Here is a 27443-nt window from a genome sequence, read left to right as displayed (position 1 = left end):
AACTGTGAAAACTCTGATACAGCCAGTGGGAGTCAGAAAATCTGTGCCTGATTCTCTACTACTTCATTTTACTTTAGAGCTATCCAGATTAAAGATTAGGGAAAAAAAAAAAAAAAAAAAAAAAAAAAAAAAAGGATATATATATATATTTTTAACTTTTAATATAATTTTGGTTATTGACATTCACTTCTTAAAAATGGAATCCAGGCTTACAAAAAAATGAAATGTAAGGGACAAACAGTTGCAACCCTAGTAGAACAAATATGTTAACTGATTTTTGTGTAATCTACTCTTAATCTACAGCCATGACATCCTAAAAATCATCTGCTGGAATGGAAATGCCAGTGATCTCTTATTCCAAACCTCTCAGCATTTGATTTTATCTTAGAAAAAAAAAAAAAAAGAAGAAAAAAAAAAGGAAAGCAGTCACTGGTCTAACATGACAGATGATGTAGTAGTAGAAAGTTGTCTCAGATTTAGGTCATTGTTATAGACAGGATTTGAATATAATAAACAGGCTCCTGATTTCATGAAAAGAGATTTTGTTCTTTCAAAATAAGCCAGTGTTCTCATCTGTTTTAGTTTGTGATCTGTTCTTTCTGAGGAGAATTAATTAAAATGTTGAAATAAATAAATACTAGGTCAAGTCTAGAGGGTTTCTCTTTTTGACATTTGAATGACTAACCTCTCTGTTGCTACAGACCTAAAATAAACCCCAAACCTTTCATTTTCTGAAGAGAAAGTTTATGCAGAAAACTAATTCTAACCTTCTATTCCAATTCCTGTGACAGTAGTCTTTTCTCTGTGAAAGCAGAACTGTCTGCCAGAAAATTTCTCAGATGTCAAGAGTCAAAGTATGAATATTAGTGGATGTAAGTTTTCTGTAGATAAGAGAGATCAGAATAATTTTGTGACCTTTCAATTAAGTCATGCATAATAAGTTTGTTTGCTCTTATCTTCAGTTTCATTTTTTTCTGCTTCTGTGTGTAAGCCAAAAACTTGAAATGTATCTAGCTACGGAAAAGATAATAGAAATATTAATGTAAAAATTGGTTTTATACTACTTTATAGAACTACCAATTACTGTAACATATCGCTGTGGCTTATATCTACAAGCAGACTCTTACCTCCTAGAATCTACCAGGCATATTTAGTGGCTTTTGCTCTTTGCTGCTAATGGTACAAGTCTTGCTGCGTTCTTTTGTTGAAAGCAATGATAGACTTGTTCCCTGATAAAAGGTATACTTAAAGTATGTACAATAATAAAAAAAAATCCCTTAGGTAGTATTCTGTAATGTTCTGTAATATTAATATTTCCCATAAATAAAGACTACAATAAATTGGACACTGGGGTAGGATACATTGTACTCAACTGTAGAGGTCTACAATGCAGAGTTTTATAACCAAGCTGAGCTGCTTTCATGATTGGTGGAGAGGAGTGAACATTTTTTGAAGGATGATTCATGAGATGCCTTTTCAACATCTACCTTAGGGTGAGAGTCATTGTGCCCTGAAAGTGGCTATTTCTCTCTAACCATGAAGGGAGCGTAGGATGACTCTTTCAATATATATGAATAGCAAAGACGGGTGCCTGCAGTTGTCAGATTAATCCCATACACAGCTGTATACACATGCATCCATTTGCTGAAATACTTTGGCTAAGGTCGGAGTGCACAGTGCTTTCCCAAGTATAAGGCCACCTATAGGTGGATGTATTTTAATACCAAGAAACTATCTACCCCTAAGAGTATTTTAATGCCTGACTGCATGGATGTCAAGCAGTAACACAGTGTAGCTGGATCATGTTCAGACTGCTTAACCCTGGACCCCCACCTAAATTTCCTGCTAGGCAATGGCTGTAGCAGCAGTCCACATCATTTGGCTGGCAGATTAATTTTCGTTATGTACAATTCAAATAAATGAATGGTAGTAATACAATTATCAGGACATATGGAATAACCATGTGACATTGCCACAAAGGCAGCTGATCATACGAGATGGCTCTGCTGGCAATGACGTGCCCCTCACCTAAAAAGGACAGTTTGTGTCCTGGATGAAAGTTCCCCATACCTAGTTCCTCTCTGAATGCCATCTCAGGCTGGAGCCTTAATGTTGACTTGCATCCACGGAATACATATTCAGGTCTGCCTTCCAAATGACGTTTCTAATCTATGTGGCATAGAGTTAAAAGATGTGAGAAGACCTTCTCAATTTTCATCTTTTTAACTGCTGTTACCTTCTTAGAGACAATAGCCTTTAGAAACTATTTCAAAGTATCTTCTTAAGATTCTTATAATAGCTTTAAGACAGATTCATTTTTTCTTCAAATACTCACATATTGACTGTATGAGAACAAACCTCTAATTTAGCTCAGATCACTTTAATAAAAGTAATAACTTTTTCTATGCAAAATGTGCAATCCTTTATTCACCTTAGTTGTTTTTCAGTTATTGGTACTTTAGAATTCTAAAATGTGTATTACTATTTTAAAATTATAACTTTATGCACTTGTAGGGTAGGAAGGCTCTACAGAGCAATCTGGATAGGCTGGACTGATGGGCTGAGGTCAACTGTATGAAGTTCAACAAGGCCAAGTGCCGAGTCCTGCTCTTGGGGCACAACAACCCCATGCAACGCTACAGGCTGGGGGAACAGTAGCTGGAAAGCTGCCCGGCAGAAAGGGACCTGGGGACATTGGCTGAATATGAGCCAGCAGTGTGCTCAGGTGGCCAAGAAGACCAACAGCATCCTGGTTTGTATCAGAAATACTGTGGCCAGCAGGACTAGGGAAGTGATTGTCCCTCTGTACTCAGCTCTGGTGGCCACAACTGGAATGCTGTGTTCGATTTTGGGTCCCTCACTACAAGAAGGACATCAAGGTGCTGGAACATGTCCAAAGAAGGGCAACAAAGCTGATGAAGGGTCTAGAGAACAAGTCTTTTGAGGAGCAGCTGAGGGAGCAGGGGTTGGTTAGCCTAGAGTAAACGAGGCATTATTACTGAGAAAACCTGCAATAAAAGTCCAGAATACATGCACTTTACTTATCACATTACTCATCAGTGTAACATACCAGTGCTTAGACGGCAGAGAAGTAGTTATTCAAGAAGCACCATATCATGGGAGCTCAATGAATGATGCTGACTACTCATTACACAGAGATTCACTAGTGTTTACCTTTTGTTTTAAGTGCTATCATTTAAAACAAGTATCTGTATGCTACTAAATATTGGCTAATTTTCTCCAATGGAAAGATTTTTTGCTGTTACAAACATACAAAATTCCTGTTGTTCCCAGTGGGAGTTGGACAAACTTGCAGTATTTGGTCTTTTTGCTCATTTTAGAAAACATAGAAAAAATCACAGAAATGTTTTCACAATGCTAGCAATTTAAAGGTACTTTCTATTTAATCACAGGGTTTTCCTAAATCTATATCAACATCTTTACCTTTAAATTAATCTCTTCCAAACAGTATGCATTCTGAATACTCATCTTCCCACTGTGCAGGTTTACTCACAGAGGGTCTGTTATCAGAGGGTCTGTTATCACAAGATTAGTCACATCTTGCACATTCCCTGTATGTTTTTAGCTTTTCTTAGTAATGTTTTTTTTTTTGTCCGTCCCCTCCTCCTCCCCCCCCCCCCCCCCCCCCCCCACGTCATTCATTTGGGTCTAGAACAATTTATAACACTTTTTTTTTTTTCCCCCCAGGAATATCAGTTCCTGGCAGACTCAGCACTCTTTACTTAAAGAAGTGCCAAGTCTCCCTTGAGCAGGGTCAGGGGAAAGTGTTTAAATACTCAGTTAATTTCAATTAATTGAATATCCATTTTGTCATATAAAGATGCACAACAGAGTACTACAGTATAACTGACTTAAATAAAACTGAGAGGTTGTTGGGCACAAAACCAGCAACCAAATTGTGTTCAGGCATAACTCTCACTTTTAAAATGTTTTTATTTAACTCGTCACTAGACACACTTGTCACAGACATGCTAAGCTCAGACATTCACCCAATGATTTTCAATTTAGAAGGTAGGTCAGAAAACACTGTGTAAGACAGAAGAGCACTAAGCAGGTATCTATGCCATACAGACGTCCTGTTCACTCTGAAAGTTCTTTTAATGAAGAAAATGTGCAGAGCAATGAGATCAACAGTGAAATTTCAAGTATCTTTTATACACAGGGATCAGTGGGTCCACAGCCACATCACCCCAGAGTTCCAAATGAACTACCAAAAATCCAGCAAAACGTAGTTTTAATGTCTGCCCCTCAGATGATAACTCACTGAAGAAGAAACATTTTTTTAATATGTAGATGGAAGAAAAGAGTCTTGTGTTTTGTACCAGGAGATGCCAGTCCATTATGATCCCAGTAAGAAAGGCAATCAACCTCTGTAAGTATCCGTTAAAATGCTCCAGTGTTGCATAGAAATGAAAATCCCTTTAGGCAGTTTGTCAGTATTGCTACAGAATAAAAATCTCTTTCAGATGCCAAATTAGAGACTAGCTCAGCATTTCAGGACATCAAAGGAAATATTTGAATTATAGACTGAAACAAGGAACCTATCAGACTTACTCAAGCAAGTGAGTTGTATCAGTCTTTCCTTCTTCCACTTACAGGATCTAGTCTCACAGCATCCCGGGAACACAACATTCGGAAGATAAATGGAGACTGTGGATTCAAGACCACAGAATAGTATGTCTCCCAGGGAGCAGAGAAAGAGAGAGAACAGTCAGAATCTCTTTCCTTCCTAGAACAAGCTGAGAAAAGAAAACGCATTAACTTCTTGGTTGTTTCTTGTTAAGGTCTTCCATCCCATCCTAATGGTATACTCCTGTGTTTATCCAGACTTTCTGATGTATTAAATGATCTGGGACAGGTTCTTCTCTGTAATTTGAGAGCAATTCCACTTTTTGTCTTCTTGCCAGGGTAACTTCATTCAAAATGTAAGCTTTTCACATTTTACATACAATCAAAGAAGAGTATTTGTATACAGTATTATTTCTCATTAGCAAGTGCCTCTATTTCCCATTCTCTCTTGCATTACCTTTAGCAGCTGAGGAGCCAGCGAGTTGAATATTCAGCCCGGTGATCATACTCCAAGTGTATGCAGTTTTCAATCCCAGATGAGAAAAATGTTTCACACCAGAATTCCTGAGACTCCTATGCCATAGTGAAAACATTGATTTGAGATTTCAAATACTTGAAGATACTAAATAAACATACATGGGGAAGGGGGTGTGAGGTGGGTGGGTTGTAAATGAAGAAAAATACATATTTTTTCATGGTAATGTGCAAAAGTATAGCCTCCTTTATCTCTAAATTACCCGTCTTGTCTGTCAGACTGTTTTCTGCCTATGTTCAGCACTATCTCTAAATCCAGTGGTGCCAAAAGAAAATTATATCCTTAATTTCTTATTAGAGAAGCTTTTCTAGCCATTTTTGGGGACTACCCTTCTTATACACCATGAACCACAACGCTCTGAGGAAAATCTAAAGCACTCAAGAAACACAACAGGTTTTAACTGTAGGAGCAAAGAACTTTCCCCTGACCACTCTCTGTGTGTAGTTTGAGGAAATATTCCTTGTATTCCTGATGCACCCATGTCCAATCAGTCTGTCAGTGAGGTTGGCTGCTATAATGAGTTTTATAGAGAAAATAACATAGGGAAGTTAAGTTTCCAAAGGAATCCCATCCACCCACCACCACCATCCCCAAAAAAAATAATCCGCAGGTCTCTCAATGACAATTTTAGTTGCCCTCTTTAAGAGTTTTGTTGTAAAAGTTCCTTGATTGCATCCCTATTACAGAATAGATACATGAGCTAACTGCAAACAGAGTTTCCCCATTGACCTCAAGATGTTGGGGATTTCATACCACAAGTTATTTCCTTATCCACTGGTGTACAATCAGACAATATCTGATAGAACTAGATTAAAATTAGTTTTTACTTTCAGTTTTTCCACACTCAGTCCTTCAACGTCTTGTTTATTCAGCCATTGATTCTCAAGTGACATGAATCCAGCATGAACAGTGGTTCACAAGATGTAGTGAGAAAGCAAAATCCTTCAGGGATTTTCTGATAAAACAGTGTAACGTTATGAAAATCTCTGAAGGAAACATGAAATGGATTAAAGACAAGGAAAAAAATGGAGAAAGGCGAGGACAAAAAAGAAGACTAAGGAAATGTAAGACATGAATAAAAGAGTGCATTGAGATGTAGCACAGCAGAGCTGCAGACCGGCAAAGATTAACTGAACTACAGACAGAAAGCAGAGGACGTCTGGTCATTATGGGATTATAGAAAAGCAATCACACAAAAGGAGCAACAGAAGCCGAAAATAAGGAAGATGTTCTGATTCACTTTAGATCTATAAGGCTGTAAGTATGCAGGAGAAAATAATATATATATATATGTACACATATATTATACACACATATATATATGTATACAGATATATTTTTATATGTGGGGGACAGGAAAAAATGACATCTTCTTACAGCGTGGTTATAAAAATGATGCAATTGTAATGGAGACACACATGAACAAACTCAGAACAGGTTAATTGAGTACTGATAGCAACCTGTCAAGCACAGCATATGTAGATTTATCTTTCTCTTCTGGAAGCGAGGTATGCAAAATGTCTGTGAAAAGACCTTGAGTAGAGAAAAACTTACATTTTTTAGAATCAGCATTCTGTTTTTAAAACATGATTAAGCATCTGCAAAGTAAGTAAACCTCCTCTGATCAACAGTCCTGTCCATAGATATCCCTTGGTCTGGATCTTGGGGCAATAAATTTTTGAGTTTGGGTAAAACTCAAAAATTTGAGGTTCTCCTCAAAAAACTGGCTGCTCGTGGCTTGGACTGGCATACGCTTTGTTGGGTTAAAAACTGGCTGGATAGCTGGGCCCAAAGAGTTGTGGTGAATGGAGTCAAATCCAGTTGGAGGCCGGTCACTAGTGGAGTCCCCCAGGGCTCAGTACTGGGGCCAGTCCTCTTCAATATCTTTATTGATGACCTGGATGAGGGGATTGAGTGCACCCTCAGTAAGTTTGCAGCTGACACCAAGTTAGGTGCGTGTGTCGATCTGCTCGAGGGCAGGAAGGCTCTGCAGGAGGACCTGGCTAGGCTGGACCGATGGGCTGAGGTCAACTGTATGAAGTTCAACAAGGCCAAGTGCTGGGTCCTGCACCTGGGGTGTAACAACCCCAAGCAACACTACAGGCTGGGAGATAAGTGGTTGGAAAGCTGCCTGGCGGAGAAGGACCTGGGAGTACTGGTTGATAGTCGGCTGAATATGAGCCAGCAGTGTGCTCAGGTGGCCAAGAAGGCTAACAGCATCCTGGCCTGTATAAGAAACAGTGTGGCCAGCAGGGCTAGGGAAGTGATTGTCCCCCTGTACTCGGCTCTGGTGAGGCCGCACCTCGAGTACTGTGTTCAGTTTTGGGCCCCTTGCTACAAGAAGGATGTCGAGGTGCTCGAGAGAGTCCAGAGAAGGGCGACGAGGCTGGTGAGGGGCCTGGAGAACAAGTCTTATGAGGAGCGGCTGAGGGAGCTGGGGTTGTTCAGCCTGGAGAAGAGGAGGCTCAGGGGAGACCTCATCGCTCTCTACAGGTACCTTAAAGGAGGCTGTAGAGAGGTGGGGGTTGGTCTATTCTCCCACATGCCTGGTGACAGGACGAGGGGGAATGGGATAAAGTTGTGCCAGGGGAGGTTTAGGTTGGATATTAAGAAGAACTTTACTGAAAGGGTTGTTAGGCATTGGAATGGGCTGCCCAGGGAAGTGGTTGAGTCACCATCCCTGGAGGTCTTTAAAAGACGTTTAGATGTAGAGCTTAGTGATATGGTTTAGTGAAGGACTTGTTAGTGTTATGTCAGAGGTTGGACTGGGTGATCTTGGAGGTCTCTTCCAACCTAGACGATTCTGTGATTCTGTGAAAACTTTGCTCACTTTTGCCTGATTATCAAACAAAGTTAAGGAGTAGAGTTTATTTTCTGTCAAGAGATGCTATACCTAGCCAGATGACCAGTCGTGAAATGGAGACAATATATTGAGGACCAAAAAAGAAAAGAAAAAAAAAAAGTTGTTCATTGCAAACCTGTTTGAGGGCACAAACTTGGAAGGTCTTCCCAAGAAGATGAGGATTTACATGCCAGTTTGCATGCCAAACCGGACAGCTGTAGTCCAGGAGTAGAGGGTTGCAGAGCTTTTTGGTGGGAGTCTGTCAGGCACCTTTGTAGGACTTTCAGCCTTCATTCCCCCCATCCCACCCAACCCTCTGTGGCTTTCCTTTAGTGCTGCACACCTGCACGCTGTCTGCAGTGCAAAAATGTGGCTGTTGAGACAGCCTCTCCAAGAACGTCTCTTAAATAGAAATGACTGCACATTACATTTAACAGGGAAATTAAAAATCCTCTCAAGCAGGATCCAATTTATTTAGAACAGCCTCTACAGGAAGTCTCTCCCCAGGGATGTAGTTCTGGTAGAAAATTATGCACTGTGCGTGTACATGATAAAGCATTTGTTCAGAGATGTTTCATATTCAAAGATACCATGAGAGCTCTGGTCAACACTGTCATATCATTGCACTGTAAAGGAATTGTAAAAGGGAGCAAAAAAGAAGTGTCATTCTGGAAATACAAACAATTACTTTGGTGGTTTTTTGCAGAAAGTCATTCGGATATAACAGTGTTTGAAATCTACAAAACAAAACAAAACAAAACAAAAAAACTCCTTATACAAACATTGATACACAGTTTGTTGAAAAGCAACGATTGGAAAGAAAAACAAAAACAACCAGCCAAAAGCAAACCAATTTGATCTAGTCACATAAGCTATTGCAGACTGTTTATTTTGTCTTCCTTTATTGTAGTTCCCAATGTTTTTCTGTCCCACTGAGATGGCCGTTATATGGGTATACTTCAGAGAGAAGTGATAAAAGAGATTTTTTGTTTGTTTGAGAGATAAAGCTTTGTTGTTTTTATGTACTGCATTACTGGGTAGGAGTATATATAGACAGCAAAACAAATGTATCCTATGTATAACCAGACTGAAAAATACAGCAGCAGGACTGAGTCTAGACCAATATGCTATACTATCTGCAAGGGAAAACAAAAACACTGAAGAGATCAGGCTAGATTTCTACAAAAACCTTTAAAAGCTACAGTGTACTGAAGTCTCCACTTACTGCTTCTCCTTTATATTCTTGCTATTTGAAGTTCACCTGAAATAGCTTTAAGGATTGTGTTACAGCCTGCTTTCTGTGAATAAAGCACACTGTTCTCTTGCCTGCAGTGCACATAATATTCTCTTATCTGAAGATCCATTTGTATCAAGAGAGTGAAAATACCATGTAAAGACCAAAGCTCATTTGCTTCTAATCACTCATGGAAATCTTTCTCTAGCTGAAATTGTATTTTGATATTTTCAATATTTATATCTTATTGACATATTTATTGCAATGCATGTATAAGATATGCATTCCTCTTTGCATTACACTTGTTCTCACAGAACCTTCCATTTCCAAAGGTATTTTATAATCAAGGAACTTCCTTACAATATTGTAGGGTAAAATCAAATATCTATACAATGTCTCTCTTAAATAAGTAAATAAAATAAAAAAAATAAAATTAAAAAAAAAAAGATTAAAACAGTTGAAAAGATTGGTGATGCTAGCAACTCAGGTGCCTGAGCTCTTTATTTGAAGCAATTTCACCAGTGAGACATTTTCTTCTGGTAGCAAACTGCTTACAAACTAAACATGATTTTTAAAAATGTGTATTTATTTTCAAATCCAAAATACAGATGTTGACAGAATATTTGTGCTATAGATTAAGTGCCTGCTTGATAACTGTAATCACAGACAAACACCAACAGATGCATTGTTGTCCGTGGTTCTGAATATTCATGCACATGTGGCATCAGATACATTTTCTAAACCCTTCTTCTTTTTGTTTCTTGCACCAAAAAAAAAAGAAAATGTTTCCACTGGTAGTTATGGGTACAGTTATGTTTCTGCACCTGTTTCAGGGCTATTGTTTGGTCATTTGACTACTGAAGTGTCTGGTGATGCCTAAAACTGAAATCAAAATGAGAATGATCTCAGATGCGGTTTAATAAAGCAGAAGAAGTCTGGTAGCTGAAGCTGTTCTCACTGTTGTGATAATTGATATTTTTGTCTGTTTGAATCACTGAATGCCAAAATAAATTCTACCTTTGGCTACTTAAGGGCATACACTACAAAGATAATGGAGTTGGCAATGGATTTAGGAGCATCAAATGGAAGCTGTCACATGAAAAAAATATATTATTTTGGTTTGAATTACCACTAAAATGTAACCACATGGAAAAATGGTATGCTTTCCTGTACTACATTATTTCTACTTCTTGCAGGTGAGGGAAAAGAAAAACAAAAGCAAGTCTAGGATGGGGAAAAAATGATTTTGGTTGCCCATCTGCTGTAGCAACCAGAAAAAGAAATATCTTTGTTTTCAGATTTATAGGAACAAGTTTTGCTTGCAATTTTACCAGGAACTTCTTAAAGACAGGCCTTCTTTTTGTTTAGCACTGAACACCGATGGGACTGAGACAGCTGGAGTCCAGGAGGCTGAAATTTGTGTGTTGATTTAGCTGATCAGAATAAGCAGAAAACAACTTGAAGAAAGAAACAGGTATATTACAAAATGTAAAAAAGTGTAAACAGCCAGGGCTCAGCAACCAGCATAATTTAGACTACGGCCTGTAGCAGTTTTCACCCAGGATGTAAGCCCTTTTCACATACACAGAGCAAAAATATATGTCCCCAAAAGCTTTGTTGATCAAAGTAATGTCTTCAAAGGCCTCACAGGCACTTCGATAAAAGGATGCCACATTCTACTTGAAATGGCCACAAGTCTTTCACAAGTAGCAAAAAAAAAAACCAAACAAACAAACAACAACAAAAAACATTTGAAATTGGAGCTGCTTGAGAAATCATTAAAAGATAGTGTCAATAAAATGTTAATAAAATTCATAATATATTTTCTCCTTATAAATTATTCTTTTTTTTTTTTTCTTTTAAATGATGTCATACAGTCTTTTTTTGTTGGGGGTTGGGGGGAGGGTGTTGTTGTTGGTTTTTTGTTTGTTAGGTTTTTGTTTTGCTCTGTATTTTGCTTGCTGGAATTCTTAAAAATACAGTAAAATAAAACAAAAGTGTTGCTCATAAATTTGTCTCTGCAGGACTCAGCAAGCAAACATACCAGTAAAAGTTCGGCTCTGTGAGGACAAAAAATGTTGGCATTCCATAAAAGCTGGAGGCCTGATTGGCTCCCCTTGCACATTCAGGCCTGTCAAGAAGTTGTAGCACCTTACATCTTATAGCTGAGTAGAAACCAGGGATATTTTTTTTCTGTCATAAACAGCAGTACTTTGTATCAACTGAATGCCTGTAAGGTGTCCTTATCAGACTGGAACTAACAGTAGGGCATGTTTTGAAATCTGAATTTCCCCCCTGGCTTTTAAAAGACCTGGATACAAACAAGAATTTCTGAAAGATAACACACGACAGCAGTTAAGTGCTGGCGTGGATCCTGTAAATAAAAAAGAGCTTGTAAGTTACTGTTTTGTTGGATTGAAGACCTCATGAACAGTGGGATTCTGGACAGTGACATAAAAGCATAGTCATTTGAGCATTTATTGGATAATTTATATTGCAATTTTTAAAAGCTTAAAAAACATACATCTTGTCCACCTAAGAGTTAAAGAGGGGTAAGTGAAAAACAATAGGTTGTGCTTATTCTGAAGGCCTTGAAAATTTTGTAATTGATGCTCAAGGTCTGGAAAAGGCTATTACTAACTCAGCGTAGAGGTGAAGAACCAGCAGTGCCAGAATAGTTCTGTTTAATTTTACCTAACTTTCATGGGATGGAGATGTTAAATGTGATGAAAGAAGCCTTGATTTGCATTAAACATAGCAGAAAACAGGATTTGTTGTAAACACACGAAGTTAACTGTATCTTCATGTAATATAAAATTTCATTCAGGAAGCACAAGAAAAGACATATCCTGCAACAGAATGTGAGTTTATCACTATAGGTGCCTGTGTAACCCTCATCTAGGTTAGAAAAAGAATGACAAATGTTTGATTAGTGACAAAACTAAATCCTAATTATCAACACTTATTTAAAACTAAAATGACCATACCAATATAGCTCATTGCTGTTCAAGAGTTAGTTCATCTGATTTTCTTGGCTGCTATGTGATCAGATGCATTGCAATTTATATGATAAACTAAATATTCATTCAAATGAATGATACTTCTGACATTTGTCTGCACTACTAGTAATTATTACTGTGACATTGAAACTGTGTATGTGGGCAGTATGATACTCAAAACTCATAATTTAAGTTAGTAAGTAGGTTTTTCACATTTGATCCCCATCGAAACCAAAATTTTCAGTCTTCTGCTGCTATAGTTTATAAAACTAAACAGATAAATGACCTCAGGAAAGAAGATAAAAAATAAGAGGATAAAAATATTAGTGTAGACTGATAACTGGCATTTCTGGACAACATACTTTCTCTTGTTTAAAACATTGATACAAGAACACTGCTGTGCTTTTCTGTTTGTTTGTTTGTAAATAGTTCTAATTAACATTAATAAATTCAAATGCTGTTTATACATACATAGTAATTGAACTGGATTATGGAAAGAGTATAAATACAGTGGGATTAAGAAACAGTGGAAATTATTACATTATTTTTTCCATATGAAAAGCCAAAGTAATGTGGGAATAGTAAATATGGGATGGAGCTTTGATTCCCTGATGAATAGTATAACATTTGAAGAGAATGGCAGACTGAGAGCTTTATTCAAAACAAACAAACAAACAAATGCTTAAATTGAGTCTGAAAATTTAAGAAGGAAAAATGAAAAACTAAGTATTTTTGAGAAACACACATATAGATGTGGTGGTTTTGCCCTGATGGGCAGCTGAACTCCACCACCAGCTCTCTCACTCCCCCTCCTCAACGAAAAAGGGGGAGAAAATAAAATGGAAAGGGCTCAAGGATTGGGAGATCCCTCAACAATTATCATTATGGGCTAAACAGACTCAGCATAGGGAGATTAATATAATTTATTGCCTATCACTAGCAAACTAGAACAGTCAGAAACTAAAAGCAAACTAAAACCACCTTCCCCTTATCCACCCTCCTCCTCCCAAGGGAACAGGGAATGGGGGCTGCAGTCAGTCCCTAACGCTTCATCTCTGCCGCTCCTTCACGGTCACTCTCTGCCCCTGCTCCACGTGGGGTCCTTCCTGAACTGAGCCTGCTGGGGCTGCCCATAGGCAGCAGTTCTTCAAGAACTGCTCCCACATGGCTGCGTACCACGGGGTCCATCCCCCAGGAGCAAACTGCTCCAGCACGGGTCCCCCACGGGCGGCAGCTCCCCCCAGACCCCCTGCTCCTGCGTGGGCTCCTCTCCATGGGCTGCAGCTCCGGCCCGGGGCCTGCTCCTGCGGGGGCTCTCCATGGGCCGCAGCCTCCTCCAGGCCACATCCACCTGCTCCACCGGGGGCTCCTCCACGGGCGGGCTGCAGCGTGGAGATCTGCTCCATGTGGGACCCATGGGCTGCAGGGGGACAGCCTGCTCCACCAGGGGCCTCTCCACAGGCTGCAGGGGAACTTGTGCTGCGGGCCTGGAGCGCCTCCTGCCCTCCTTCTGCACTGACCTGGGGGTCTCCAGGGCTGGTTCTCTCACATTTTCTCACCCCTCTCTCCAGCTGCTGTTGTGCAGCAGGATTGTTGTTGTTGTTGTTTTGTTTTGTTTTGTTTTGTTTTTCCCTCCATTTCTTAAATCTGCTCTCCCAGAGGCCCTACCAGTGTCTCACTCTGGCCAGCGGTGGGTCCCTTTTGGAGCCGTCTGGAGCTGGCTCTGATCTGACGTGAGGCAGCTGCTGGGCTCTGCTCACAGAGGCCACCCCTGCCCCGCCCTTGCCAGGTAAACCCAATACAGTACAATAAAAGAGTCACATAGCCTATAAAGTAACTTTGAGGTATATGTGGAGGGGAAATCATCTGGTATATGAATGACTTCTTTGTATTGTCAAATGTGTGTTTAATACTTTAGAAATAAAAAAGAAATCCTGGCCCCCAGGAGCTGAGAGATAAATTCAAATTGAACAGCAGATACACACCTAGCTATGTGTGCCAAAACATGATACATATAATATCTAAAAACGTCCCAAAATATAGTTTGAGGTTAATGAGTTGCACCAGTGGCACTTATCTCATTGAGTCAAGTAATACAAGATTAGATTTCTGTTTAGATCTTGCAAAATATTTTTGAGCTATGTGAAAATTTCCTTAAACATTAGTTATGATAAATATTCACTGTATGTTTAAATGTGAATGAAAGTAAATGATCATACAACAGATATTTTAGTAAACTCACAGTAAAATAACATAAATCAAGGACTTAGAGTCACAGAGAAAGTAATGATGCTTTTGGAGGCATTAGGCAAAAACAATACTTTATGAGAAGTATTATTAGAATTAAATTAGAAATCTCATATTAGAATCAACAGCGGGTCAAGAGCATAAATTGTGTGATATTTAGGTTACAAGTCACAGATCAAAAGATTAAAATTTACTATGGGCATATGCAGATGTCCATATATCTCCTATCTATATGTATATAACATATTTATATGATATATACACATACCTAAATAAGTAAAGGCAAATTTATCTCCAAAGCAAAATGACTGCCAGTGACCAAAAAAATAAATAAAATTAAAAAAAAAAAATAAAAAAAAAATCTATATAAACTGGAAGAAATGGTTGGCAAGTACTTACAAATTTGATCATAAAAAGGGGTTCATCTGTTCTGAATGGAAAATTTGTAAATAATTAGTCAGTTCTTATGAACTGATGAGTACTAAATTATGTAAAATCTTCATTTAATATTGTTTAACCTGATCTTTTGTCTTTCAATGATTTCCCTCCCAGCTTTTAACTTTTATTCATAAATTTTATTCATAAAACATCAAACTTAAAATATATAATCTATCTAAAGCTCTTTTCTGTTCAAGTAACAGATCTCCTCAGTAACTAGCTAAATTTTACCATCTTTTAAAATCTCTGATCTGATTCATAGATACTCATCTTCTTAACACATTTGTGCTATCTTACCCAAAGCATATTTGACTGTGTTTAAAAGAAGGGGAAGTTTAATCATACTTGATATTCTCTAGTCAATGTAGTGTCTAAATATTCATTAAGAAAAAAATCACGTAAGAAGGAAATGGCAACCTGAATAGAACTGACTGTAAGGTCAGGTTTAAGATCTCTGCACATAATAGAAATTCTAAACAAATGAGCTCTGTGAATGCCAGAAAACACTGATGCAAGCCTAGAAACCATTCTGACTAGCAAGGGATATGTGTTTCATTTTCAATGTGTGATTGTTAATATAAATATTTAATGAAAATATTATTTAAATATTCAGATATTGAAATAAATTAATGGAAGTACCACCAAAAGCAACTTGCTTAATTTTCACTAAATGAAATGGAATCATTTATCTTGAAAATTATTTTATTCTTTAAAGAAGTTGCACACGTTGCACATTTTAGAACAATTTAATTATTACATCATTATTATGAATACTTGTTTTGTTAGTGGTGGTGGTGGTTTTTCCTAAATGAGATGATAGAATTTGGGGGGGAAGAAAAAACAATGTATGCCTAGGAAAGGAAAATGTACTTTATACAAAAGCTTGACTTATCTGTATTCAGACTCACCAGAACCTCGTATAAATGTTAACTTTTATAGTATTAAAAAACAACACTGTTTGCAGGTGTACTAGATAACTGAGCAGTCATACTTTCTAATGAGCATTTTGTTGTGACCCAGAATAAAATGAGAGAAAAGTGAGACCATAGGTCATCACCTACACCAGCTTCTGTCAGATGTTCATTTAGAGTAGTACTTTAGCAATGTATCTTGACAGAGAAATAAAAGGAAAACTGGAAGTTTATAGCCAGTCACTAGAGATGAATATTTTAAAAGCTCTGTGCTGACTAAACTCTTCTTAAACCTGAGAAAGGATTGCATAACATGTCCCTCTTCCAACATTTTTTGAATCTTTGGTTATAAGATTTCATTTGATTTAAAAGTTGGCAGCAAATTAACCTTATTTTCTCCACACTCTTCCTCCTGTTGGCAAAAGGAGCATCCTCTAAGTTACTGTTGTAACTGCTGTAACAACTGGCTGAGGGGTGCCTGGTCTCTGTAGCTCCAGTCAGGGCCATCTTCCAAGGCAGTGTTAGGCTGCTCTTTCTGTTCAACAGCACCAGTTACCAGGGAAATCCGTGCTCTTTAAGATTTTAAGGAAGAAGTTACAAGAAACTTGCATGTGCATTGCCCACATTCTTCATGAATATACTGAACTGAGAAAATACCCAGAACCAAGCCCAAGGCATGCTCTCTGGAGCCTGTTTAAATATCCCTGCAGACTGGTAGCAAAGCTTAATTAGCTAGTGTTGGAGAGCACTCTTTCAAGACATATATTCACATTTTACCATGCATTCATCTAAACTGTACTTTCCCAGTCAAATGCTTTGACAAAGTCAGGGTATTCAAATGACTTCCTGAAATCAAAATGCAGCTTTTCTTCTTATCCACTAGATGTGAAGGACACTAGATATTTTAGAAAAAGGTGGTAATCTGCTTTAGCAGGAGTTTTTTCTTGACAAATCCAAATTGGTTGTCTTTTTAGTTACCTTGCAATTTTCCGAGTGCTTATAAATTGATTGTTTTACAAGTTTTTTCCTCAAAATTTCCTGTGAGATCAAAAGTAGGCAGCTTACTTTTTATTCATTGTAAAGCCTCCTATCTTTCACTACAGAGATGGATAATATGCTTGCCCTTCTCCAGCCCTCTGGGATCTTCCCTGCCCTCTTTGAAATCTCAAAGGTAAATGTTGATGGTTAGTTCTTTAAGTATTTTAAGATGAATATCGTCAGATCATACTGACTTCAATATATCTGTCATCTAAATATTGTTTAAGCTCTTCCTGTTCTATTTCAGTGTATGTTCCTAGCGTCCTTGCTAAAGTTAAGATTTATATACCTGTTCATTATTAATTGTTTGTGAAAACAGCCTTCAGTTTACCATTGATCCAGTAGAACAGGAACAGTCACACATCAGTATGTCATAATTTAAACAGATGCCTATAGATGCAAAATTAAAATTTGTGCTACAGAACCTTGTAGAAATATAAGCCAGACAGTAGAGGGAAATTATGTCAGAGAGTAATATCCAGTCAAGATGTTTCATTTTAGTTTGTTGGTGAAAATCTGAATGGAAGAAGTGTTGGGGAAGAAAAATAGTCACTTTAATGGTAAAATGTATTTACACGACTGCAGCGTCTTGGTGTCAGCTGCAGAGACTACTCCTGGAGCACTAGAGATTAGGGGTGCACTGGGAGGCTAGGTCTGTCTGACACTGCTGGCCTGCGTCAGACACTTTTTCATAACTAGTAAATAGTGTTTGGTCTTGATTCTTTCTTTTCTTCATCTTCATAATGATAAGATCCATGACAGTGTCTGAGTCAAAATTAAAAGGAGGAATTGTCATTTCATGTTTTATTTGGATTCTGTGATAACCCCTCACATTCCTTGTGCCTGTGCTGCTGTTAGACTAGTCATTCTGCCTCTTATCTGTGCTGCTAATTAGTCCGTCTTGCTTTGCATTTGTCCTCTTGAAATTACATTCTTTTTTTTCCCCCCCTTTTTTTTTTTATTCAACTTGTTCAAAATTAATGATATAAGCTATTCTATCTTCTCGCAGCCTATTTAGGGGAAACGCTGAAATGGTGGAAGACAACTAACACATCGGATCACATACAAACACTTTGCCTGAATAAGACATTTGAGAAGTTCTTAAATCACTATGGTTATTTTCTATTTATTTATACATTCAAAGGCCAGTGATGCCTTACCCACCACCCCAAAACAAACAAACAAACAAAAACAACAAAAATGCTGCATGACTAATTCATAAAGACCAAACCAATAATCTGCTGTAGGGATTTGTTTTAATGCCAGTGGTACAAGTTTATCAAAATTAACATTTTCTCCCCAATCCCAACTGGAAACAAATGTTTTTGACAAATACATCTGAAGTGCAGCAACATACTATGCAATTCCAAGTATGTTTTGCTGAACATATTAACTAGTAATATAATTTATTATTGACACATTTTGACTTTGCAGTCAGCAACCATATATTTTCAACACAAAAGAAGAAGCTATTTGTATGACTAAAGATTTTCTGAAAAAAGAAATCCATAATTAAATTGAGATGGTGAGAGCATACTCGTTGCCAGAGATTAATCATACCCATTTTGTTGAGAAAGCATTTATTTTTCTTTTCCAGTCTGTGCTGTTACTATGTATCCAGTTCCTCACATAAGCCATTTCTGCTTTCTAGAATTATATAGCACCAGTGTTATAGTTAGCCTGCCTGATAAAGCAGCATTATTTTCAAGATAGGAAGCCAGAATGAAATGAAATGGTAACTACCACCCCAAAATGACTACTTTACTACTATGACTAGGTGTACAGAAAAATGACATTTATTAGTGCCTTTCCTTCCGGACTCTCATAGTCCTTTAAAAATACTGCACAATTTCATCAGTGTGACACCACTGAAGCACAGCCACCAGTACAGTGGAACAGATATTTTGCTCCCACTTGACAGTTGTTGGTTATTATGACCTACTTCTTTTTACGTTTATTTTTTCTGGAAAGCAGATGAGGGAGAAATCCACCTACCAGGAGATAGGCAAAGACCATCTGCAATGACTAATTTCACAGTTATTCCAGGCAGCATTTTTACCAAAATCCCAGAAATGAAAACCCAGTTGCTGTTATAACTTAAGCCAGTTGATGTAAAATGAAGCAATGTATTCAGTATCTTTCCATGATATTACCAATGAACACAGATCTGCATTAAGATCGTAAAGACTTTTGAATGCCTTTCTGAATTCAAGCCGAGTTCCTTTGAACCATTTAGATTGTTTAGTCACATAAGACTAGGTCTTACTTCCTTGACTAGTTAAATATACCTAAGCTCAGAAATCTGATTAGACAGATCTTTGTATTATACTGACATAGAGGAAACGAAATGGGAATGTGTGATCTACATACAGAAATTAAAGATTATTTTATCCTAAGGTACTACCTGAAGTACCTTCCTTACATTGATGAAATACTTCTAATTTCTCCTGCAGTCAATGGAAAGAGACAGATATTCCACAGAACAAATATGAATTATTCTCTGAAGCACATCTCCCTCTCCCTTTCTTACCTTGCTGATCACAGAAGTACCATGGCATGGCTATGTTCTTAACCTACTTTTTAGCTGATATATGTGCCTATGATCTAAATGTATGGAGAGCCAGACTGCTTAGCCTAGTGCTGTGCATAGACCTAAATAGGTCTACATGGGTCTGTCTACTTGGATGAATATCCCTTGACCCTGTGGATGAAATCCTGTCCTTTGAAAGTGATTGAGACTTCTTCCATTGCTTTATCTAGACTCATAATTTTATGCTTTTTCTATAAAAACAGATGAGGAATAGATCCCCATGAAAATAACTTTTATTTAAAAATGTACTTTTCCTGCCACATATTGAACAAAGTCCAAGTTTCCTTCTTTCTTATACAAGTTTACACATCAATACTCACCATCAGGTTGTAAGATAAATTAAACAAACAAACAAAAAAGTGTATTAGCTACTGAGTCCTTGACAATCTCACTATTTTTTGAAAGTTTCTATACTTTGAGTCAGTACATTTCTTGTATATGTATGTAAGAGAAAGTATTCTGAAGATATGACCTGAATCTTACACAGCAAATTAAGAATTGATCTATCTGTTGTCTAACACATTTTGCATGAAATAAATCAATTAGAGCCAAACCATAATCCATTCTAAATGCAGTAACTCAGCAGCTCAGATAATACATGACCAAATCAATAAGAACAAGGCGAAAATCTAAGTCAGGTTGAAAAGTTCAGGAAAAAAAAAAAGTGGATTAGAGAATGATCAGGTTAAGAAAAGTATGAAAGAAAGGAATGATCTTTACCATACTTTTCAAAAAACAGATCTTCTATTTCAGTAAGAATTTGGTTAACAATATGAAAAAATATTAGTAGAATTAGCCTTTTTTAAAAAATTATTTTTTATTTTTTACTAATTGGGCCAACATTTTTTAAGCTGCAGCTAAACTTCAGGCCTGGAATTCCACTGACTTAATACTGTGCCCCCAACCACAAAATCTACTCAGAAACTAGAAACCAACAGGAAACAGGAAGAAACTATACAGAGACTAGATTAGGAATGAATAGGTTTACATTCACAGACAGGATTAACAAAAGAACCAAGGATTGAAACTAAAAATATTTTGTTCCTTTTATTCCATCCTTCCAGACTGAGCTTAGATATTTTCAGGATATCAGGCTTAAGCTTTTCTCATATCTCAAGCTAGGCCTTGAGTCAATTCACTACAGATATAAAGATAAGAAGTCAGCAGCTCCTGTCACACAATATTTCGGCTTTCTGCACTTCTACATCTGATTTTTATGTAGTTCTGTAGTTAAGAGTTGAGATGGAAGGTATGGCAAGGTTGATTCTTGCTTGGTAAGGAAGCAGCAAATTTTAGGAAAAAATTCTAAGGACTGGCAAAGGACTTTTCAAGTGATTTCAGTTGCATGATGCTTAGGTTTATCTGGGTTGCTAGCACAGACAAAGAATACTAAATGATCTTAATTTCTGCAGCCAGTACCTGGTGTGCAGGAGGAAAGTAATCTTGAAATTAGTCTATATTTTGTGCTTTCGGTTTCCTTTACTGACCACTGGAAACAAATCTGACTTGTATTCTAACTCTTTAATTTGCCTGCCCTTAGAGTGGTCTTTAGATTTGTTCAAGAGCACAACTACTTAAGAGGATTTTATGAGAAAGAGATAAACTTTAGTGAGAGAAACTCTAAATTTAGAGAAAACTATCGACATATCTCAAAAAGCTATCCAATTTATGTTGTTTAGAATGCCTGCCAGTGAAAGGTAATGGAGGTAAAGTTAAACATTGCCTTTTGTGAAGGAAAATTGTATTAAATATTAAGTTTCAGTATCCCAAATGTCTATGAATACAATTAATAGTAATACAAACAACAATAATAAAATATAAACCAACCTAAATCAGGTCCACACTTGACATGAATTGAGAAAAGTCTATTAATTGCAGTGAAGCAAAATACATTTCAGGAGGTTATGAACCTGATGTCCTGATCATGACTTTTTAATCGCTTTGACTATATATATATATATATATATATATATATATATTATATGTGTATATATATATATATATTTTTTTTCTGCATAGGCCTTGACTGATCAAATTTTCAAACTGCTGGTAGTTTGGTAGTCTTCCTCAATTTTAGTGGGAATATTTACAGGTCTTAGCATTCATAGTATTGTCTGCCTTTTCTGGTAGAGGTCTGAGAGATTATTTCTAGATAGAATAAGATGAGTCTACCTGATAGCAGCAGTACTCCTGAAAAACTGACAGAGAATATAAAATGAGCAAACTTATGAGGTGATATGTATGCTGACTTTAGAGTTTGAGAGGTGCAGAAAGAGGTAGTTTATATCATGCTTTATGTAATACCTGAAAGTGAAACCTCATTTATACATGTGAACAGTCTGTGGATCCCAAAAGGTTTTATTAACATTAACCATCAAAGTCTGTTTATAGAATAATAGAAGGAAGCAGTGTTAGGGATTCCATAAACATGGGAAAGAAGATATGGTTGACAGGAGGTACAACTAGCAAGCTAAAGCAAATTTCTGTTCCCAAGGACACATTAAATCAAGGTCATTAGATCTAAGAATATTCCTTAATCATCCATTAACTTTCATATTATTCTTTCCCCCTATAATAGGGAAGTACTGAGCTGACTAATTGTGCATGCAAGGTGAGTAATAGTGCTAAGAGATATTCCAAATGCTTTCTGGAGGCATAATTTAAAGAGGAACAAATTCCCACTTAAAATACTTAGAAGGAATTGATCCTAGTCTGACTACAACAGTAGTGATTGCAGATTTGAATCTTCAATGAATATGGAAAATATGGAGATAAACCATAAGTTGTTGTTAATAATGCTAGTATGGATCTAATACTATTAACAGCCCCCAAATTTTGGGGGGCAAAATTCTTCTTTCAGACCAAGTTTCCTTTTAATATTACTAACAGTAACACCTGAAAGATATAAGAAACTACAAACCAAAAAAACGTAGTAGATCATTCGATACAGTGCAGGAAGTGACACCAGACAATCACTCTAATAAAATATTACATTCTATCTTAAACAAGCCACATCTTCACCAGAACTACTGAAAGGAATCTAGTCCAGGACTTTTCTTCTCTGATATGTCCGAAATTTTCTGACATGGGAAAGCTGTTCCTGGCCAGAATATACCGATTTTATTGAAAAGCTTAGATCTCCTCTCTGACTTTTTTCATAAACAATTTTCATCAAAGCTTTATTTTTGTGCCTATTTCATAAATGAAAATATTAAAGATCTGTTGCTGGACTAGTATTTCCTATTATTCTTCCTCTAGTCTGATAGTTTTAACACTATTTTAGCCATTTTTCCTTCTCTCTGCATATCTTCGGCTAAGTCTCACGTGCCACTCTAACTAATCATTTCTCACAGTGAACAAGGTTGCTTGTTATTTTGAAATCCAGAAAAATCTACAGTATTTATATTTCCTAGAAATTCTGTCATATTAACAAATAAAACTGTGAGATTAGTCTAGTGTGATATAACATCAGTAATACCTTGTTACATTATATTTTTGTTTACCCACATCTTTAATTAGGTTTTCCTTTAAAATATTAAGTCTTTAATTCTGTTAGTGAAAAATGGGTCAGTTTGGTAATTACTTGCATCACTTCTCTTTTTGTTTCTTAGTGGTACTGTCCTAAATATCATTCAATGGACAGTAGAAAAAGGAATATATTTGTGGCAAACTTTCAGGTTGAATGAGTTAAGAGACTGTGTTTACCCTGTATCTAGATAGAATATAGGAGTATAGTAAGTACCTGGAGTTTTAATTACACCTTGGTTTGAGTAGTCTAATAATTGCTATCATGTGTTTACCCCATACTCAACATCCTTTCTTTAAACAGAGACAAAAGATTTACCCAATATTAGTCATGTTTAGATTATTTTGTCATGATGCTGTATTTATTATACAACCCCTATATTCTTTCCTTCTTCTCTTTACTTGTATGGGGGAAGAAACTTTGAGGTTTAATTTTCTCAAATGGTTTACCACAGATTTACAGTGAAAATTTCTGACTTTTTCCCATGCTTCTTGATGTATATGTTGATTTATTTTTTTTTTCACTGTCCTTTATTATACGCTTTACCTCCTACAGCTTTTGCAAGACATTTTTTTTTCTCAAGGTATCTATAGCCTCCTCTTCCTTCTGTGGCCTTTATGCATTTTCTTTAGTGTTATACAAATACCTTTTGCACACAAGCAAAAAAGTCAGAAAACAAGTCTCCAACTGAGCTCATTAGTCCACACTTTCTTTTCTCAGTTTTAGTATTAAAAGCATGTGGGGTGCACCCAGGTCTTCATGCTTATCTGCGTATCTCAAATACCTAACAATTTAGCCTTGCCTTGCCTTGCCTTGCCTTCCTTTCTTTTCACTTCTCTTCCCTTCCCTCCCCTTCCCTTCCTCTCCCTCACCTCCCCTTCCCATGTATCTTGCAAAAACAAATAAATAAAAATAGATAAAAATTGCCAGACTATTATAGTGGGAGTATTCTGAATGCCAAAGCAAAATCTAGTTAGGATTCAAATCTATGTCTTAAATTGAAGGCTGTAATAGAGAAAAGGCAATTTGGAACTCTACTTTAAATCTGAGATTTTAAGTCACCGCATTTCATAAACAGCTACTTTATTGCAAGTAAGTTAATTTAATCAATTAATCATGTCTAAACATACCCAAGTTAGTAAAACACTTTTGATAGAGTTATGATCTATTTAAATAGCATCATCTAAATTTCATTAATTTTTTAACCCTCATTAATTTCTAATTTTCAGGTTTTGGATGCTTTTTCACACTGCTGACATTTTGGAATTGTACTTGTCATCACATGCTTCCTACACTGGCACATGATATGAAACCAAATATATCCTTGTTCTCATGTTGTGCAATATAGAATCAGAAGACTGAAAGATTTAAAAAGTCTCTCTCTTCCATTTCATATGATTTTCTGCTTAGTTGTGGATAATTTTTCAGGGCAATGTATTGGAATTTTTGCATACTATTTTCCATGTTTATTTTGCAGACAAACATCTTCATATTCAAATGTTTTTATATGTATACAATAGGATGACACAGACAGAATGAGCCAGAGGATTAAGTATTAAAACGTATTTTCCTGAAAGCTGGAGTGTAAGTATAAACAAATATTTTAACATCTCCAAAACTGCCAGCTTCTTAAATGGTCTGATTCTTTAGGAAATTAACAAATCTGTAGCAGAGACAGTATACTGGGAGAAAGAAATGTGTGAAAAGACAAATATGGAATGGACAACAGGTGGTTCGCATGTGATTCATTCAACAATTCTCTATGCTCACTGTAGTATGGCTGATAAGTGTGGAATTGTTATGTATTTCCTCTGGTTCTTCTGACAGTCATGTTTGCCTTTTAAATTGTTTTAATTTTAGCAGTCATGCATTTTCTTATCCATATAATGACTGATTTTTTTTTCTTTTCAGAATTTGTGATATAAAATATTGCATTCACGATTTTCTTTATGAGCAAAGATGAAGCACACCTTATATATAGGTAAAGCTAAGACTTTATATGTAATACAAGTGACATCTTAAGATCTAATCATTATTAGTTCAAATCTAGGTATTAATAAGAAATAGTAATAAGAATGCAATTAAAATTGTTTTACCTACAGTTTTACCTACCTAAATTGTTTTCTAGCCCTTTTCATGGTGCTATTCTCACCCTTTCCATGCTCCCCTGGGTCCTAAGTTTTCATACTTAATGTCAGTGGCTGTGATAATAGGGGCATCAGTCAGCATTTGGCAGACCTCACCAGGACAAATATGATGTTGATGATTTCTTCTTTCTCACTCTAGGATCCACTTGTGGTCATTTCTTTGTGTTTGCTAGTACCCTTTTGAGCCTTTGCTCTTGCTTCACTGGTCTGCAGCTCCAGGTAACATCCTAGTTTGCTGTAGATGGCGACTTTTACTTACATGAGATATTATTTCATTCTTCTCTTTGTTATCCAAAGAATCATCAAAAAATACCATTTTTATGCAGCTGTAGGTCTGCATTTCTCTAACTGACCATTGGTGAGTTGTCTGCAGCTGTGGAGGCTGCAGTGCAAAGGTTGGACCCCATCACTTACCACCCTGCGCCTGCACTACTCTTCACTGCGTCCTGTGTCTCTGCTTCTCAAGGCTTCTGCCACGCCACCAGGACTGTACCTCTCTACACTGTCATTGTGTTAAGAGTCGTAAATACTTCATTCTGTCATTAGGTATATAAAACTATATTGTGAGTTGTACCTCACAAAGTTACACAAAATGAAAACAAACTATCGATAGACACCTGGCCAACTAGAGTGCTATCACAGCTAAGCCAAGTTTCAGACAGGTCAAGAAAATTTCAGAAAGAGCAAGCCTGACAATCCTCAGTCCTGATGCCTACCTAACTTCCAAACAGAGCTTATAGCCTGTTATTAATAATGTCAGTACTTTGTTTGAGGCTACATCGTTCTACTGCTTTTCGGTAAAATCTTCATTAATGGTACTTAAAATCTTGTTTTGACATTGTCAGAAAGCTGTCTATTGAATCTAAGTATAGGCATTTTCCCTTTCCATTTAATCATGAAACCATTTAAATCAACATGAAATCATATTAGATACAAATGCAAGGATGCTGGCACATTCTAGCTGCAGTATACAAAAATAATTCTGATTTCACTGACAGATAGCAGCACTTCCCATGCACCTTAGTGGATGGAAATGAAACATTAAAAATGAATTTGTAACCCAGACCTCTGTATCTAGTTATTTGGCATATTATCTTTAACATTTTCCACTTTATTTCCTCAATCTGATCAGTAGCTGGTCATCAAAACATATCTGGTACCACACACATCTGCAAAGTTCCCAAGTGGACCTTGCTCACTGGAGGTATGGCTCTCTCTGACCTGTATCTGTGTTTCTTGGCTTTACATCCACACTCCCTCTCCAAAATATTCCACTTCATGGATGAAGATGATAGTCTGCATTTGCTGCAGATGGGCTGGGACCTATCTGGGTCCACTGGTGGGAAGATAGCTTTCCAATATTAAGAGTAATCCCTATTCACCTTTCTAAGGTAAAAATCTGTTTTCAGATTCCTGTTGACTTTTTTTTTTTTTTCCAAAAAAGCATTTCAATATCTTTAACCGTATTTTAAAATATTCTGCCCTAAGCATATGTGTTAACAGAATTAAATATTGCATAAAAAATCTCATGTAATCAAACTGACATTCAGATGCCAGTAGTGGAAGCAGAAAAGTGAGCGATAAGCACGTGGATTTTCATCTCTTAAGTGCCAAATGTTCCCTCCCTTCCTCTGTCTTTTGTTTATCATCTATTTGGTGCTTCAGGTTCAGTTTGGTTGTATTGGAATGCAGCCTATTGCTCAAGGCTTCACAAGAGGACTTTGCAAAATGTTATGGGAGTTAGGAGCATCTGGCTGGTTTGGCTGAAACTCCCTAACAAGCTAAGTTACCGTAGAAGCTAAAATAAAACACGAAGCTGAAGCAAAAGATAATGTTAATGAAAAAACTTCTTGGCTTTTGCATTAGCAAAACAAAAATACAGCCAATTTCATACCTTTGCAAGTTTACCAAGCAAAATGATAAAATATCTCAGCAAGTAAGAAGCAGTTATTGGATATATTACCAAAGCCACTGAGAACTACCAACCAAAAATATACATTCTTTAAACTTAAGATTTTGTCTGCAATAGTGAAAATCTATCATTGTTTTTCCCTTTCTTTGTATAAAATATTTTTTTCTGTCTCATAAGTATTTTTAACCATAAATTTTATGTTTTCAGATTTTATCATTTTCAGGGAGTAGGCTGAATAAATAGCCATGATTGCTAGGTATTGGTAGGTATCTCCATTTCAACCCAAAAGTGGACTTTTTGCTGCACAGTAGTGATCTCTGTGTATGTTTATTCATCAGTATTATCACCAGTGATCTCTGTGTATGTTTACACATTGGTATTATCAGCCTGAATGTGGGAAGGCATGTAAGGGTGCCTGGAATTTATAATGTTGT

Source organism: Cygnus atratus, chromosome 1, assembly GCF_013377495.2.
Source record: "Cygnus atratus isolate AKBS03 ecotype Queensland, Australia chromosome 1, CAtr_DNAZoo_HiC_assembly, whole genome shotgun sequence".
Classification (NCBI taxonomy): domain Eukaryota; kingdom Metazoa; phylum Chordata; class Aves; order Anseriformes; family Anatidae; genus Cygnus; species Cygnus atratus.
This window is presented reverse-complemented; position numbering follows the sequence as displayed.